The sequence below is a fragment of the Erythrolamprus reginae genome, chromosome 3 (genome assembly GCF_031021105.1).
Source record: "Erythrolamprus reginae isolate rEryReg1 chromosome 3, rEryReg1.hap1, whole genome shotgun sequence".
Classification (NCBI taxonomy): Eukaryota; Metazoa; Chordata; class Lepidosauria; order Squamata; family Dipsadidae; genus Erythrolamprus; species Erythrolamprus reginae.
Window position 1 is genome coordinate 3,005,738 of NC_091952.1, and position 16,642 is coordinate 3,022,379.

General features: G+C 44.6%; 1 protein-coding gene across 4 annotated transcripts in view; it reads left to right on the forward strand.

Moving 5' to 3' along the window:
* Nucleotides 1–16,642, forward strand: part of NOL4L (nucleolar protein 4 like) — a 138,340-nt gene that overhangs the window by 81,492 nt on the left and 40,206 nt on the right. The window contains exon 1 of one of the 4 annotated variants that reach the window (XM_070744394.1): nt 12,257–12,387. The exons of the other annotated variants lie outside the window; for them this stretch is intronic. The gene's annotated coding sequence lies outside the window, so the exon portion shown is untranslated. Of the gene's footprint in view, nt 1–12,256; nt 12,388–16,642 lie in introns of those variants that run through there. 4 annotated transcript variants of the gene reach the window in all.

The following is a 16,642-nucleotide window of genomic DNA, read 5'->3' on the forward strand; positions in this document are numbered from 1 at the left end:
ATCTCTGTGTTGGTTATAAAGCGGGACCATCCATCAGCGGAGAGTTGTTAAGGGTTTATTATTATTATTATTATTATTATTATTATTATTATTATTATTATCATCATCATCATCATCATCATCATCATCATCATCAATACAACATAGCAAACGAGATCACTATGCTGGATTTCGTATTTCATCACCAGTCGGGCGCTTCCCAAGCACCTAGGACTGAGTGATGTAGCACCGAATTATGTTTGCCGATCCCAGTAAAGCGACTTTTTGCAATTGACAGGTGGAGATTTTGTCAATTCCGATGGTTTTCAAATGTCCGCTGAGATCCTTTGCCACTGCGCCCAGCGTGCCAAGGACCACTGGGACCACTTTCACGGGCTTATGCCAGAGTCGTTGCAGCTCGATTTTTAGATCTTCGTATTTCACCAATTTCTCTAGCTGCTTCTCCTCAATTCTGCTGTCTCCTGGGATTGGGATGTCGATGATCCAAACTTTCTTTTTCTCCACGATCACAATGTCTGGTGTGTTATGCTTCAGAATTCGGTCAGTCGGAAGTCAGAAGTCCCACAGTAGTTTTGCTTGCTCATTTTCGACCACTTGTTCAGGCTTATGATCCCACCAGTTCTTTGCCACTGGTAAATGGTAGTTCTGGCACAAGGTCCAGTGGAGTAGTAGTAGTAGTAGTAGTAATTGTTGTTGTTTATGTTGTTGTTGTTCTTCATCATCATCATCGTCATCATCATCATCATCATTATTATTATTATTATTATTATTATTATTATTATTATTAAGTCTAATGAACATGAAACTCAGTCAACTGAGCATTTAATAAAGCATCACACATACCGCTGACCGGTGCTGATGGTTGATACAGGTTGTTGCCAGCATCCTAGGTATGAACCAAGTATCTTATTAAAATACAGGATGTTCTGAGCAGTGCAGTTTTTAGCAGTTCCGCTGGTGTTATTATTGCAGGAAGCTGCCATTTCTTCATGCGTTTTGTCAAATTCCCTGTTGTGGTACCAAGGGCCCCGATGACAATGGGCCTTACTGTTACGTGTTTCATCCATAGCCGTGTAGTTTCAATGGCCAGCTCGCTATATCATATTATTATTTTATTCACGCACAAAGAAACCAGTAATACACAAGCAAACATGCTGCATTTTGTATCACAATATCCCAAGTCGAACACTTCCCAAGCGTCTAGGACTGTGCAATGATGTGCGCGGATCCAAGTACTGTGGCCTTTCGCAACAGACAGATTGTGATAGGGTTGATATTCCTGGAGGGGTCTGTAATATGGTAAATGATTTAGCTTTACTAGACAAATGGTCAAAGCAATGGAAACTGCAGTTTAATGTTTCCAAATGTAAAATAATGCACTTGGGGAAAAGGAAACCTCAATCTGAGTATTGCATTGGCAGTTCTGTGTTAGCAAAAACTTCAGAAGAAAAGGATTTAGGGGTAGTGATTTCTGACAGTCTCAAAATGGGTGAGCAGTGTGGTCGGGCAGTAGGAAAAGCAAGTAGGATGCTTGGCTGCATAGCTAGAGGTATAACAAGCAGGAAGAGGGAGATTGTGATCCCCTTATATAGAGCGCTGGTGAGACCACATTTGGAATACTGTGTTCAGTTCTGGAGACCTCACCTACAAAAAGATATTGACAAAATTGAACGGGTCCAAAGACGGGCTACAAGAATGGTGGAAGGTCTTAAGCATAAAACGTATCAGGAAAGACTTAATGAACTCAATCTGTATAGTCTGGAGGACAGAAGGAAAAGGGGGGACAGGATCGAAACATTTAAATATGTGAAAGGGTTAAATAAGGTCCAGGAGGGAAGTGTTTTTAATAGGAAAGTGAACACAAGAACAAGGGGACACAATCTGAAGTTAGTTGGGGGAAAGATCAAAAGCAACATGAGAAAATATTATTTTATTGAAAGAGTAGTAGATCCTTGGAACAAACTTGCAGCAGACATGGTAGATAAATCTACAGTAACTGAATTTAAACATGCCTGGGATAAACATAGATCCATTGTAAGATAAAATACAGGAAATAGTATAAGGGCAGACTAGATGGACCATGAGGTCTTTTTCTGCCGTCAGTCTTCTATGTTTCTATGTTTCTATGATTATTGTTTCAAATGCCGGCTGAGGTCTTTTGGCCCAGCACCCAGTGTGCCAATTACTAGTGGGACCACCTGTACTGGTTTATGCCAGAGTCGTCATAGTTCGATTTTAAGATCCTGATTTGTACCCTGTGTATTGTATTGTTGTTGTGAGCCGCCCCGAGTCTTCAGAGAGGGGTGGCATACAAATCTAATAAATCTAAATCTAATCTAAGTTTTTCTTGTTGTTTTTCATCAATTCGGCTGTCACCTGGTATCGTGACATCAATGATCCTCATTTTTTTTTCTTTTCCACAATCGTGAGGTCCGGTGTATTGTGTTCCAAAACCTTGTCAGTTTAAATTCAAAAGTTCCAAAGTATTTTGGCCTGTTTGTTTTCAGCTATTTTCTCAGGTTTATGGTCCCACCGGTCCTTTACCACTGGTAGGTGGTAGTTGTGGCACAGACGTTGGTGGTCTCTAAGCTGGGTTGCTTTCTTGCTGATGTTTCATTACCCAGCTAGCTCACACCATCAGTATTAGGTGAGGAGGAAGAATCTGAGAAGGGGGTGGAGGAGAGGGAGGGGGAGCAGGAGGAGGAGGATAGCTGTGGAGTCGTTGGTGGTCTCTAAGCTGGGCTATTTTCTTGCAGTCGTTTCATGACCCAACTAGATAACACCATCAGTGCTAGAAGGGAGTGGGGTTTGCAGAATGGAGGAGGAGGCGGAAGAGGACGACTGAGCTTGGATGTTTTCTTGCAGATGTTTCCCGACCCAACTAGGTAACGTCATCAGTGCTTCGTATCGGTTTCTTAACTATATGTTGGCCTGAAGTGATAATTATTGAATTAGTGCCTGAATCATTCATTCATTCATTCATTCATTCATTCATTCATTCATTCATTCATTCATTCATTCATTCATTCATTCATTCATATTTATTATCTATCTATCTATCTATCTATCTATCTATCTATCTATCTATCTATCTATCTATCTATCTATCTATCTATCTATCATTGCAATTTATGAGCTCCCCAACTTCTTCTGGACTCTGTAATTAACTAAAAAAAGTAATTAAGATTTATTTATTTTTTTTAAACCCATCTCTATCAGAGTGGAATTTTTTTTTTAATTAAAGAAGTATGTAACAAAAGGCAGCATAGCTGTGATGGACAAGTCATTTAAAAATATAATGGTGATGATGATGATGATGATGATACCATTCGGTCATGTCCAGCTTGTGCTGCTTTCTCTGGGCCAGGCGGTCACTTCATGCCTTCCGATCTTGTGTGGATTCCTTTGAGTTTTCCGATTCTTTGGCTGGGGTCAGATTTGGCGCATGTCCACCCACCAAGTTCTTTGGCGGCCTGGTTTCCTTTTTACCACCAGGATGCTGGGCATGGCATAGTGGTTCGAGTGCAGCACTGCAGGCTACTTTAGCTGACTGCTAGCTGTAGTTCAGCAGTTCAAATCTCACCAGGCTCCAGGTTGACTCAGCCTTCCCTCCTTCCGAGGTGGGTCAAATGAGGACCCGGATTGTGGGGGCAATGTGCTGATTCTGGAAACCGCTTAGAGAGGGCTGTGAAAACACCAGGAAGTGGTATATAAGTCTAAGTGCTATTGCTATTCCTTCCTTCCTTCCTTCCTTCCTTCCTTCTTTATCTTGGGTGCTTCCCAAGCACCTAGGACTGCGTGATGTAGCCGCGAATTATGTGTGCCGATCCCAGTAAAGCGGCCTTTTGCAATTGACAGATGGAGATTTTGTCAATTCCGATGGTTTTCAAATGTCCGCTGAGATCCTTTGGCCCTGCGCCTAGCGTGCTAAGTACCACTGGGACCACTTTCACGGGCTTATGCCAGAGTCGTTGCAGCTCGATTATTATTATTATTATTATTATTATTATTATTATTATTATTATTATTATTATTATTATTATTATAATATAGGCTGTCCTCAGCTTATGACCAAAATGGAGCCCCCAAATTCACCTTTGCTAAAGGAGATATTTGTCAAGCGAGTTTTGCCTATCCATTTTTATGGCCTTCCTTTGCCACCGTTGTTAAGCAAATCGCTTCAGTTGTTATACGTTAATAACATGGTCGTTAAGCGAATCGGACTTCCCCATTGACTTTGGCTTGTCAGAAAAGTGGGATTACGTGTCTATGTGGCAGAGGGAGATTGTGATCCCACTGTATGGAGCGCTGGTGAGACCCCATTTGGAATAATACTGTGTCCAGTTCTGGAGACCTCACCTCCGAAAAGAGATGGATATTATTTAACGGGTCCAAAGACGGGTTACAAGAATGGTGGCAGGTCTTAAACATAAAACGTATCAGGAAAGACTTCATGGACTCAATCTGTATAGTCTGGAGGACAGAAAGAAAAGGGGGGACATGATCGAAACATTTAAATATGTTAGAGGGTTAAATAAGGTTCAGGAAGGAAGTGTCTTTAATAGGAAAGTGAACACAAGAACAAGGGGACACAATCTGAGGTTAGTTGGAGGAAAGATCAGAAGCAAATATAAAAATATGATTTCACTGAGAGAGTAGTAGATGCTTGGAACAAACTTCCAGCAGACGTGGTTGATAAATCCACAGTAACTGAATTTAAACATGCCTGGAATAAACATAGATCCATCTTAAGATAAAATACAGGAAATAGTATAAGGGCAGACTAGATGGACCAGGAGGTCTCTTTCTGCCATCAATCTTCTAGGTTTCTGTGTTTCCACCCCAGGACACTGTGATCATCATAAATATGATTAAATAACACTTATATACTGCTTCATAGTGCTTTTATATCCCTCTCAAAGAGGTTTACATAATCAGCCTCTTGCCCCCAACAATCTGGGTCCTGATTTTACCCATCTCGGAAAGAAGGGAAAGAAGGAAGGAAGGAAAGAAGAGAAAGAGAGAGAAAGAGAGAGGGGGGAGAGAGAGAGGGAGTGAGAGAAAGAAAGAAAGAAAGAAAGAAAGAAAAAAAGAAAGAAAGAAAGCCTTACTTACAACCAGTGTTCCCTCTAATTTTTTGGGGGGGTGGGCGGAAAAGTATAGTGTCTGAGCAGCAGTCCCTTCGGGACTGGGCGGCACAGAAATATTAAACAAACAAACAAACAAACAAATAAAAAACCCACCCTGTTTTGTCTATAACAGTGAGCTCATAATAGGGCAACTCTATCAATATCAAAATGCCACTTAAATAGTTGAGCTAGTTTCAAACTAGATTTTGATTTTCTTTCTCTCTTCCTTACTCCCATTCTTTTTCTTTCTCTTTTCCTTCCTCTCTTTTTTCTATCTGTTTCTCTCTCTTCCTCTCTCTCTCCTTCCCTCTCACTCTTTCCCTCTCGGCTTCTGGGCAGGTTTGGAAAACTCTGAGTTGATGATGATTTTTAAGTGAGCGATTGCTCACTGCTCAGCTTAGAGGGAACTATGCTTACAACCTCATCAGCCTCCTCGTGGGCAAAGGATCCAAAGTTGGACTCTTGGCAATAACCACATGACTAACTTAACCAACTGTGGCAAGGAAGGCCATAAAATAAAGCCAAACTCACTTCCAAATTCCCTTTGCTTTGGGCTCAATTGTGGCCAACCTGGAACCTACTGGGATTCGATCTGCCAAACTGCTGGCAGCCGGCGATCAGCAGAAGTTGCTTGCAGGACTGCACTCTAACCACTACGCCACCGAGGCTCAAGTCTTTGGTGGCATCGCATTTCTTGGGTTTCGAACCCTGAGCTGCCCAGCTTCCAATGCGCCCCTGTGATTTTTTTTAACACTGACGCTGGCAGCCGAGCTGCAAAATCTGGAAGCGAAGCGGCTGGCCTGGCATTCCTGGCATTTCTTCCCTTGGCGGTTGACCCTGCCATTTGCCCCCCACGCGGACCCCCCTCCCCCATCTCTGTGGATGCCGCAGCGGGCCATTCCCCCCCTCCCGGCCGCCTCTGGAATGGGGAGGGCACGGCTGGGAAGGGTGGGCTGGGATGGAGCTCCCCGGCTGGGGGAGTGGAGTGGTCGTCCCACGGCATGCCGGCGTTGGCAGCTGTCCAGGCTGAGCTGGTAGTGACAGGCAGCCTCGGGATGCAACAAAGACACTGCACAGAGACTGGTGGGGTTGGGAAGCTGATTTGTCAGCTGGGCAGCTCGCCCTGGGACGGCGACGTTTTCTGCAAACTAACCATGGTTTAGGTCGGCGATGGTGAACCTATGGCACACGGGGCCATATTGGGGCTATGTCAGATCCAGCACGCGCACTAGCCAGCTGATTTTTGGCTTATTATTATTATTATTATTATTATTATTATTATTATTATTACTATTATTACTATTATTACTATTATTACTACTACTACTACTACTACTACTATGCCCAATAGTATAAGGGCAGACTAGATGGACCATGGGGTCTTTTTCTGCTGTCAATCTTCTAGGTTTCTAGGTTTCAATAATAATACTAATAGTAATAGTAATAATAATAATAATAATAACAACAACAACAACAACAACAACAACAACAACAACAACAACAGAGTTGGAAGGGACCTTGGTGGTCTTCTAGTCCAACTCCCTGCTTAGGCAGGAAACCCTACACTGCTTCAGACAGATGGTTATCCAACATCTGCTTAAAAACTTCCAGTGTTGGAGCATTCACAACTTCTGGAGGCAGGCTGTTCCACTGGTTAATTGTTCTAACTGTCAGGAAATTTCTCCTTGGTTTTAAGTTGCTTCTCTCCTTCTTCAGTTTCCACCCAAGGTCCCTTCCAACTCTGTTGTTGTTGTTGTTGTTGTTGTTGTTGTTGTTATTAAATCAAGGCCATGGTATGTTTGTGTGTATGTTTGCTTTTAATAATGGGGGTTTTAGTGTTTTTTAAATTATTAGATTTGTTCTTACATTGTCTTTGTTATTGTTGTGAGCCACCCCGAGTCTATGGAGAGGGGCGGCATACAAATCTAATAAATAATAATAATAATAATAGTAATAGTAATAATAATAATAATAATAATAATAAATAATAATAATAATAATGCCATGATTGTGTTCGCATGGCTCTTGCAACCCACTTACTTACAAACCGAGCAGCTGTATTTGCCCAAGGCGGTTTGGTGGTTTGAAACTTGGATGGCAGTGACGGTGGTTGGGTGATTGGTGGTTGGTTTGGCGTAGTATGTTGCCCAAAATTAAGCCCGTTTGGTGAACTCGCAATTCAACCCGTTGTGCAAACAAGGAGGTGGATTAATTCAGATTCCGCCTGGGCGTGGACGTAGCTGCAAAGCCTTCCCAATAAAATGAGCAAAGCTCATATAATATTGATAGTTAACCGATTGCTGACCTTGATAGGAATTGTGTTCACTCCAGAATTGGAGGGCTGTGCTGGCTGGGGGATTCTCGAGTGGCTTGCCTCCAGAAGTTGTGGTTGCTCCATCTCAGGAGCTTTTAAGAAGATATTAACAACAACAACAACAACAACAGAGATGGGAGGGACCTTGGAGGTCTTCTAGTCCAACCCCCTGCTTAAGTAGGAAACCATACACTACTTTAGACAGATGGTTCTCCAATATCTTCTTAAAAACTTCCAGTCTTGGAGCATGTACAACTTCTGGAGGCAAGCTGTTCCACTGATCAACCATTCTGACTGTTAGGAAATTTCTCCTTAGTTCTAAGTTGCTTCTCTCCTTGTTTAGTTTCCACCCATTGCTTCTTGTTCTACCCTCAGCTGCTTTGGAGAATAGCTTGACTGCTTCTTCTTTGGGGCATCCCCTGGGATATTGGAAGATTTTCATGTGTTTCAGCCTCCAGTCCCTTAATCCTCTTTATTGCTCTTCTCTGCACTTTTTCTAGAGTCTCAATATCCTTTTTGCATTGTGGTGACCAAAACTGAATTCCGTATTCCAAGTGTGGCCTCACCAAGGCTTTATAAAGTGGTATTAACCCTTCGTGTGATCTTCATTCTCTCCCTCTGTTGATGCAGCCGAGAACTGTGTTGGCTTTTTTGGCAGCTGCTGCACACGGCTGGCTCCTATTTTAACGGTTGTCCACCAGGACTCCAAAATCCCTCTCGCAGTTACTACTGCTGAGCAACTTATCACATAAACTGTACTTGTGCATTTTGTTTTCCTTGCCTAAATGTAGAACCTGACTTTTTTCACAATTGAATTTCATTTTGTTAGATGATGATGATGATGATGATTATGATGATGATGATTATTATTATTTAGATTTGTATGCCGCCCCTCTCCGGAGACTCGGAGCGGCTCACAACACATAGCATCCAATGTTCAAGTCTGTCAAGAACCTTCTGTATTTTGTGCCTGTCGTCTGGAGTGTTGCCTATTCCTGCCAGTTTGGTGTCATCTGCAAATCTGTCGATTTCCCCATCTATCCCCTCGTCCAAGTCATTGGTGAAGATGTTGAAGAGTCCTGGGCCTAAAACAGAGCCTTGGGGTTCTCCACTGCACATATCCCTCCATGTAGATTTAATTCCATTGAGCACCACACGTTGAGTGTGGTGGGTCAGCCAGTTTTGAATCCATGTGGTGTTGTTGTTGTCCGTCCCACATTTTTCTACTTTATCTAGTAGTAGGTTATGGTTTAGTTTGTCACATGCCTTACTGAAGTGAAAGTAAACCACAACGACAGCATTCCTCTGGTCCACTAATTTTGTCCCTTTGTCAAAGAATGCTATCACATTAGTCTGGCATGGTCTGTTTTTGACAAACCCATCTTGGCTTTTGGTTATGACTTTGTTTGCTTCTAGGTGTTTGTTGACTCGCTGCTCGATTATCTTTTCCAAAATCTTCCCTGGTATTGAAGTCAGGCTGATAGGTCTGTAGTTTCCTGGGTCTTGTTTCCCCCCCCCCCTTTCTTTCTTGAAGATGGGACCTCCATCAGCTCTTTTCCAGTCCTCTAGCACAGTGTTTCCCAACCGTGGCAACTTGAAGATGTCTGGACTTCAACTCCAGAATTCCCCAGCCAGCATTTGCTGGCTGGTGAATTCTGGGAGTTGAAGTCCAAATATCTTCAAGTTGCCAAGGTTGGGAAACACTGCTCTAGCAGTTCCCCGGTGCTCCAGGGTCTTTGAAAGATAAAGTTCAGTGGTTCTGAGATCTCGACTGCCAGGTCCTTCAGAACCTTGGGGTGTGATCCATCCGGTCCTGGTGATTTGAATTCATCTAGGGTAGACAGGGGTTCCCTTCCCATTTTCTTCCCTATTTTAACTTTTTTGTGATGCTGTTTTTGATAAGTTGGACTGTTTTTTCCCCCTTGTGTAAAGACAGATGCAAAAAAATATGTTAAGTATCTCTGCTTTCTCCCTGTTGCTTGTCCCCTTCTCACCACTGTCTCCCTGCAATCGACCAATTGTTTCCTGGACTTTTTTCTTGTTTTTAATATGTTGGAAGAAGCTTTTTTTTAGGTTACTTTTTAACTTTTGTTGCAAGCCTTTGTTCACTGTGAGCCTTAGCTTTCCTCACTTCCTCACTTCAGGAGGGAAGTGTTTTTAATAGGAAAGTGAACCCAAGAACAAGGGGGCACAATCTGAAGTTAGTTGGGGGAAAGATCAGAAGCAACCTGAGAAAATATTATTTGAGTGAAAGAGTAGTAGAGGCTTGGAAGAAACTTCCAGCATACATAGTTGGTAAATCCACAGGAACTGAATTGAAACCTGCCTGGGATAAACACATATATCCATCCTAACATAAAATACAGGAAATTGTATAAGGGCAGACTAGATGGACCAGGAGGTCTTTTTCTGCCGTCAATCTTCTATGTTTCTATGTTTCTTCTTTACAGACTCAAGCTATTTGCTGGTATTCTGCCTTAGTTATTTCCCCTTCTTTCCATTTTTTATACTTGTCCTTTTTGTCTGTCAATTTGTCAGAGAGTTTTTAAAGAAGAGATTGGACAATTTGAAATGGGATAGAGTTTCCTGCCTAGGCCGAGGGCTGGACTAGACGACCTCCAAGGGCCCTTTGGACTCAATCTGTTACAGTTAATTAATTAATGAATGGCACAACTTGCCTGCAGGAGTTATGAAATGCCCCATCTCAGGAGGCTTTTAAGAAAAGACCGGACACCCATTTGTCTGGAATAGAGTAGGATCTCCCGCTTTGAGCAGGGGTTAGACTATTTATTTTTATTTATTTATGTTGTTTGTTTGTTTTGTCAAGTACATGTTGGTGGTATCCAAAGATATAACAATGTGATGCAGCTTCAATATACCAGGATGATTCCACAGAAAAAACATATAACCCTTCCCTGGTACAAAGCTTAAGGGATTAGATACTGTAGCCTAGGGGTTAATTCTCTGCCTTACAAGGCCAAGGTTGCAAGTTCAAATCCTAGTGAGAGGGCATGGCTAGCTGATGAGGCCAGAACAAGGCCGAAATAGATCTATCCTAGTCTCCTTTAATTTTCAAATTCAGCAAAAACATGTGACAGATATAACAATGTTTATATACATGATACTAATAAGAGAGAAACATTAGGACAGGGGACGGAAGGCACGCTGGTGCACTTATGCAGGCCCCTTACTGACCTCTTAGGAATCAGGAGAGGTCAACAGTGGAAAATCTAAGGGTAAAGTTTTTGGGGTTAGGAGATGATACTACAGAGTCTGGTAGTGAGTTCCATGCATCAACTACTCTGTTACTAAAGTCGTATTTCCTACAGTCGAGTTTGGAGCGGTTTACTTTAAGTTTGTATCTGTTGTGTTCTTGTGTGTTGTTGTGGTTGAAGCTGAAGTAGTCGTTGACAGGCAGGACGTTGTAGCAGATGATTTCATGGGCTATGCTTAGGTCGTGTTTAAGACGATGTAGTTCTAAGCTTTCTAACCATAGGATTGTAAGTCTAGTTGTGTAAGGTATTCTGTTACGAGTAGAGGAGTGGAGGGCTCTTCTCGTATAGTATCTGTAGACGTTTTCTAATGTATTTATGTCTGATATGCATTGTGGGTTCCAGAGAGACGAACTGTATTCAAGGATTGGTCTGGCGAAAGTGTTGTATGCTCTGGTTAGTAGTGTGAGATTACCGGAGCAGAAGCTACGTAGGATTAGGTTCACAACTCTTGAAGCCTTTTGGGCGATGTCGTTGCAGTGGGCTTTGGCACTTAGATCGTTGTATATGAGTATTCCAAGGTCTTTTATGGAGTGAGGGTCGTCTGTAAGGTCTTGTTTATTCAGCTTGTATTTGGTGATCTGATTCTTTTTACCAATGTGCAGGACAGAGCCTTTGTTTGAGATTTGGAGTTGCCAGATATTTGACCATTCGGACACAAACTCAAGATCTTTTTGGAGGTTAGCGGCGTGGGTTCCAGACAGATGAGCTGTATTCAAGAATTAGTCTGGTGAAAGTTTTGTATGCTCTGGTTAGTAGTGTGAGATTACCAGAGCAGAGGCCACGTAGGATTAGGTTCACAACTCTTGAAGCCTTTTTGGCGATGTTGTTGCAGTGGGCTTGGGCACTTAGATCAGTACTTATATGAGTATTCCAAGGTCTTTTATGGAGTGAGGGTCATCTGTAAGGTCTTGTCTATTCAGCTTGTATTTGTAGTTCTGATTCTTTTTACCAATGTGCAGCACAGAACATTTGTTGGTTGAGATTTGGAGTTGCCAGGTGTTTGACCATTCGGACACAAAGCCAAGGTCTTTCTGGAGAGTAGCTCTGTTATCGGTGGTGCCGAAAACTTTTACATCATCAGCGATGTAAAATTATGGAGTGTAAGGTCTCGTAAGGACTAGAGGACCTCCAGGGTCCCTTCCCACTCGTGCTGTTCTGAGATCTCTAATTGAGAACCCCTCCTGATGGGGCTCCACAAACACAACACAACCCGCGTGGCTAATGGCTCACCATCTCCCAGGCTCCTGTGGCACCATTTACGAGAGAGTCTCGGAGGCTGTGCAGCCGCCATAAATAAATTCCCGGAAATTCCCTGCAAGGAGCATCTCAGGGTTGGATGGAGCGCGGGGGGGGGGGGGCAGCTGGGGGGCTGGGAGAGAGAACTCGGCAGGATGAAGGCCAGTCCTTCCTTCCTTCCTGGTGTGTGCGAGCAGATTTGTCCACAGCCAAAGAGGGCAGGAAGAGGAAGAGGGAGCGGGTTCGGGAGATGTTTGCCTGCCTGCCATAAATACTGGCGGGGTGGAGGAGGAGGAGGAGGAGGAGGGAGGCAGCGCCCGGCTCTTCCGAAGGGAAGCAGATCTCCGGGGAAGGGAGGCCGAGCGAGCGCCTCGGCCCCTTTGGCGGGTCCAGGATCCAGGATGGTGGGCTTGCCAGGAGAAAAGCAAGACAGGTAAACCCCCCCCCCCCCCATTCCTGGTGCTTCCCCATTTCTGACCCGGTTGTGCTTGGAACCGGGGGGGGGGGAGCATGGGGGGCATGCAATTGCCAATGTTTTACTGGAATGGGGCAGCAATGGGGAAACTGAGGAAGGCAGGCACTGGAGGCTGAACAGTGCGGTCAGGCGGTAGGGAAAGCGAGTCAAAGGCTTGGCTGCATACCTAGAGGCATAACAAGCAGGAAGAGGGAGATTATGATCCCGCTATATAGAGCGCTGGTGAGACCCCATTTGGAATAATACTGTGTCCAGTTGTGGAGACCTCACCTACAATAAGATATGGATAAAATCAACGGGTCCAAAGACGGGCTACAAGAATGGTGGGAGGTCTTAAGCATAAAACCTATCAGGAAAGACTTCATGAACTCCATCTGTAGAGTCTGGAGGACAGAAGGGAAAGGGGGGACACGATCGAAACATTTATTATTATTATTATTATTATTATTATTATTATTATTATTATTTAGATTTGTATGCCGCCCCTCTCCGTAAATATGTTCAAGGGTTAAATAAGGTCCAGGAGGGAAGTGTTTTCAATAGGAAAGTGACCACAAGAACAAGGGGACACAATCTGAAGTTAGTTGGGGGAAAGATCAGAAGCAACGTGAGAAAATATTATTTGACTGAAAGAGCAGTAGATGCTTGGAACAAACTTCTAGCAGACGTGGTTGGTAAATCCACAGGGGCTGAATGTAAACATGCCTGGGATAAACATAGATCTGCACTAAGATAAAATACAGGAAACAGTATAAGGGCAGACTGGATGGACCAGGAGGTCTTTTTCTGCCGTCAATCTTCTAGGTTTCTATGAGGGCTGGAGTGATGCCAGGGGAGGTTCGTGGTGGAAGAAAAGGGAAGTTTTCTAAGCCTTTGAAAAACGCCAGTTTTCAGGACCACCCGTGGAAGCCCCAGCCAAAAGGAAGCGCCTCTTCTCTATCCGTTGGTGCAAGCTCACGAGTGTGCAAATGTAGATGCCTGGGCAGGGAGAGCTTTTTTGCATGAGCCCTTCCCTCTCGAGGCCTGACGGAAAAAGTTCCCTGTTTGTTTTGTGACTTCCTTCATGTCGTTGTTGGTTTTTTTCCAAGGAGGTTGAGGAAACGGCTCCTTTCTTTGGTGTTTGGGGGGGGGGGTTTATTTCAAGGGCTGTGTTTTGCAGGGAGCCTGGTGCCCCCCCCCCCCCCGGCTGCTGAAATGTTCACACACTCTGGGCATGGCGGCTGCCTGTGCCCGGTGCCCAAGAGCTGCCTCTGGATGGTAGGGGATGGTGCCAGGCGGGCGAGCATGGGCCGTGCGCATGCGACGGGTTGCTGAAAGTTCCAGCGATAAAGGAGAAGAGTTGTAGGTCAGGGTTGAAATGAGGAGGGAGGAAATTGGGTTTGTCTTGCAGATGTTTTGTGTTTCGGCTAGGGAACATCAGCAGTGCTAGAAGGGGAGAGGAGGAGGAGGAAGAGGAGGAAGAGGAGGAGGACTGAGGGGTCTTTGGTGGTCTCGGAGATTTGGAATTTTCTTGCAGACGTCTCTTGACCCAACTATGTAATATTATCTGTGCTGGAAGGGGAAAGAAGAAGGAGAACTGAGGGGTCTTTGGTGGTCTCGGAGCTTGGGAGTTTTCCTGCAGATGTTTTTTGACTCAACTATGTAATATTATCAATGCTGGAAGGGGAAAGAAGAAGGAAGAGGAGGAGAACTGTGGGTCCTTGGTGGTATCTGAGCTTGGGAGTTTTCCTGCAGACGTTTTTTGACCCAACTAGGTAATATTATCAGTGTTAGAAGGGGAAAGGAGGAGGAGGAGGAGAACTGAGGGGTCTTTGGTGATCTCTAAGATTTGGAGTTTTCCTGCGGATGTTTTTTGACTCAACTATGTAAAATTATCAGTGCTAGAAGGAGGGAAGGGGAGGAGGAGGACTGTGTGATCTTTGACGGTCTCTGCGTCTGGTGGCTTTCATGCCGACGTTTCATTGCCAAGCTTGGTAACCTCATTAGTGTCAGAAGGGGGCTGAGTTTGCGAAGAGAGAGACAGAGGGAGAATCGCGGTGTCCTTGAACCCTCCCTGAGCTCGGTAATTTCCTCGCAGATGTTTCACTACGTGCCCCAGTTTGGACCATGAAAACATCTGCCAGGACCCCCACCAAGCTCAGAGACCCACGAAGACCTCTCTTGGTCGGTCAGAGGTATCCCTTCCATCCGAGAGCGAGGGAGGAATACCATCACCATGTTGGGAAGCAGGGCAGGGCTCCACGCATGCTTCAAGACCAGCGGAGGCCTTTGCGTTGGGCACAGCTGCCCGGAGCCCCCCCCCCCTTTTCCCTTTCGCCTCTACCGCCTCGGTTTTTGCAATCTCGCGGCTGACCTTTCCGGCTCTGGATGCTGTCCAAGGCCCTCCCGAGCTGCTCCCGAGCGAGGCCAGGAAAGGGACAAGTGGGGGGAGAGGATGGAGGGTGACATGCCAATGTCTCCCCCCTCACTCCTCCTTGCCTGCCGGAGTGGGAGGTAGGAATGCGCTCAATGCCACAGGAAGCGCCGAAAGAGATGCCAGGCCAACGGGCTCCCCCCCCACTCCTTCTTTAATTTTTTTTAAAAAAAATATTAATCATTTACATTAAGAAAATTTACATCCTTGATGGGCAACTCTATGAATGGCTTTTTAATGGGGTTTTAGTTTTAGATAATGTTTTAGTTTTGGATAATGTTCGACTTCTTTTTATCGCTTTGTATCTATTTATATTGTATTTTTATTATTGTTGTAAGCCAGTGTTTCCCAACCTTGGCAACTTGAAGATATCTGGACTTCAACTCCCAGAATTCCCCAGCCAGCAAAGAGAAGTGTTTTCAATAGGAAGGTGAACACAAGAACAAGGGGGCACAATCTGAAGTTAGTTGCGGGAAGGGGGTTGAACTTGATGGCCTTCATGGTCCCTTTTAACTCTAACAATAAATAAAGATCAGAAGCAACGTGAGAAAATATTATTTTACTGAAAGAGTCGTAGATGCTTGGAAGAAACTTCCAGCAGACCTGGTTGCTAAATCCACAGTAACTGAATTGAAACGTGCCTGGGATAAACATAGATCCACCCTAAGATAACATACAAGAAATAGTATAAGGGCAGACTAGGTGGACCAGGAGGTCATTTTCTGCTGTCAATCTTCTGTGTTTCTAAGAATGATTGCAGGAAATGTGCTAGTTTAATGAAAAAAAGAACCAGTGGAGACATGAAAGCAGCCTTCTAATATATGAGGGGTTGCCACAAAGAATAGAGTAGAATAGAATGGAATTCTTTACTGGCCAAGTGTGATTGGACACACAAAGAATTTGTCTTTGGTGCAGACGCTCTCAGTGTACATAAAAAAACCCACAAATTTGACTTCGAGTGGTTGCTAAACGAACCGTTGTAAGTCGAGGAGCACCTGCAGATCAAATTCCCTGAATCACCCACACGTCTTCCCCTGCGTTTCTGCCCCACCCCGACGCTGACCTGAATGCCACGCGGGGGGGGGGCACCGTTTGCACTTCGCTACCGAAGGCGAGAAGAGAGGCAGGGGGGTGGGGAAGCCATTAAGCGAGGGAGGATCTGGAGGGACCGATTCATAGGCCCACAAGCCAGACTGATGGACTATAAGGACAGCTTGATCGGGTTTCAGATGATGAAGGCTCCGGAGCTGCGGGATGGGATCTAATTCCTCCCGCCCTTCGCTTGGAAGCTGCCTCAGGCACATTGTCCTCTCTCCTGGGAATAATATCAAAAGGATCAATTGGAATAGAGCTGGACGGTGCCTTAGAGGTCATCTAGTCCAGCCCCTTGCTCAGGCACGAGACCTTATAAAGAATTACAATAATAAAAAGAGTTGGAAGGGACCTTAGAGGTCATCTAGTCCAGCCCCCTGCTCAAGCAGGAAGACCCTTATGGAATTACAGATTGACAAGAGTTGGTTGGAAGGGACCTTAGAGGTCATCTAGTTCAGCCCCCTGCTCAGGCAGGATACCTTACACCATTTGAGACCAATAGTTGTCCAAAGTCTCTTCTTGAAACCCTCCAGCACTGAAGCAACCCCCAACTTCCATAGGATTTCCTTTCCTAGGCAGTGGGTTGGACTAGAAGACCTCCAGGGTCTAGACATAGAATACAACTGCTATTCTACTATATTCCGGTGGCAAGCTGTGTTCCACTGGTTAATTGTTCCAGCTTTCAGGAAATTTCTCCTTAATTCCAGG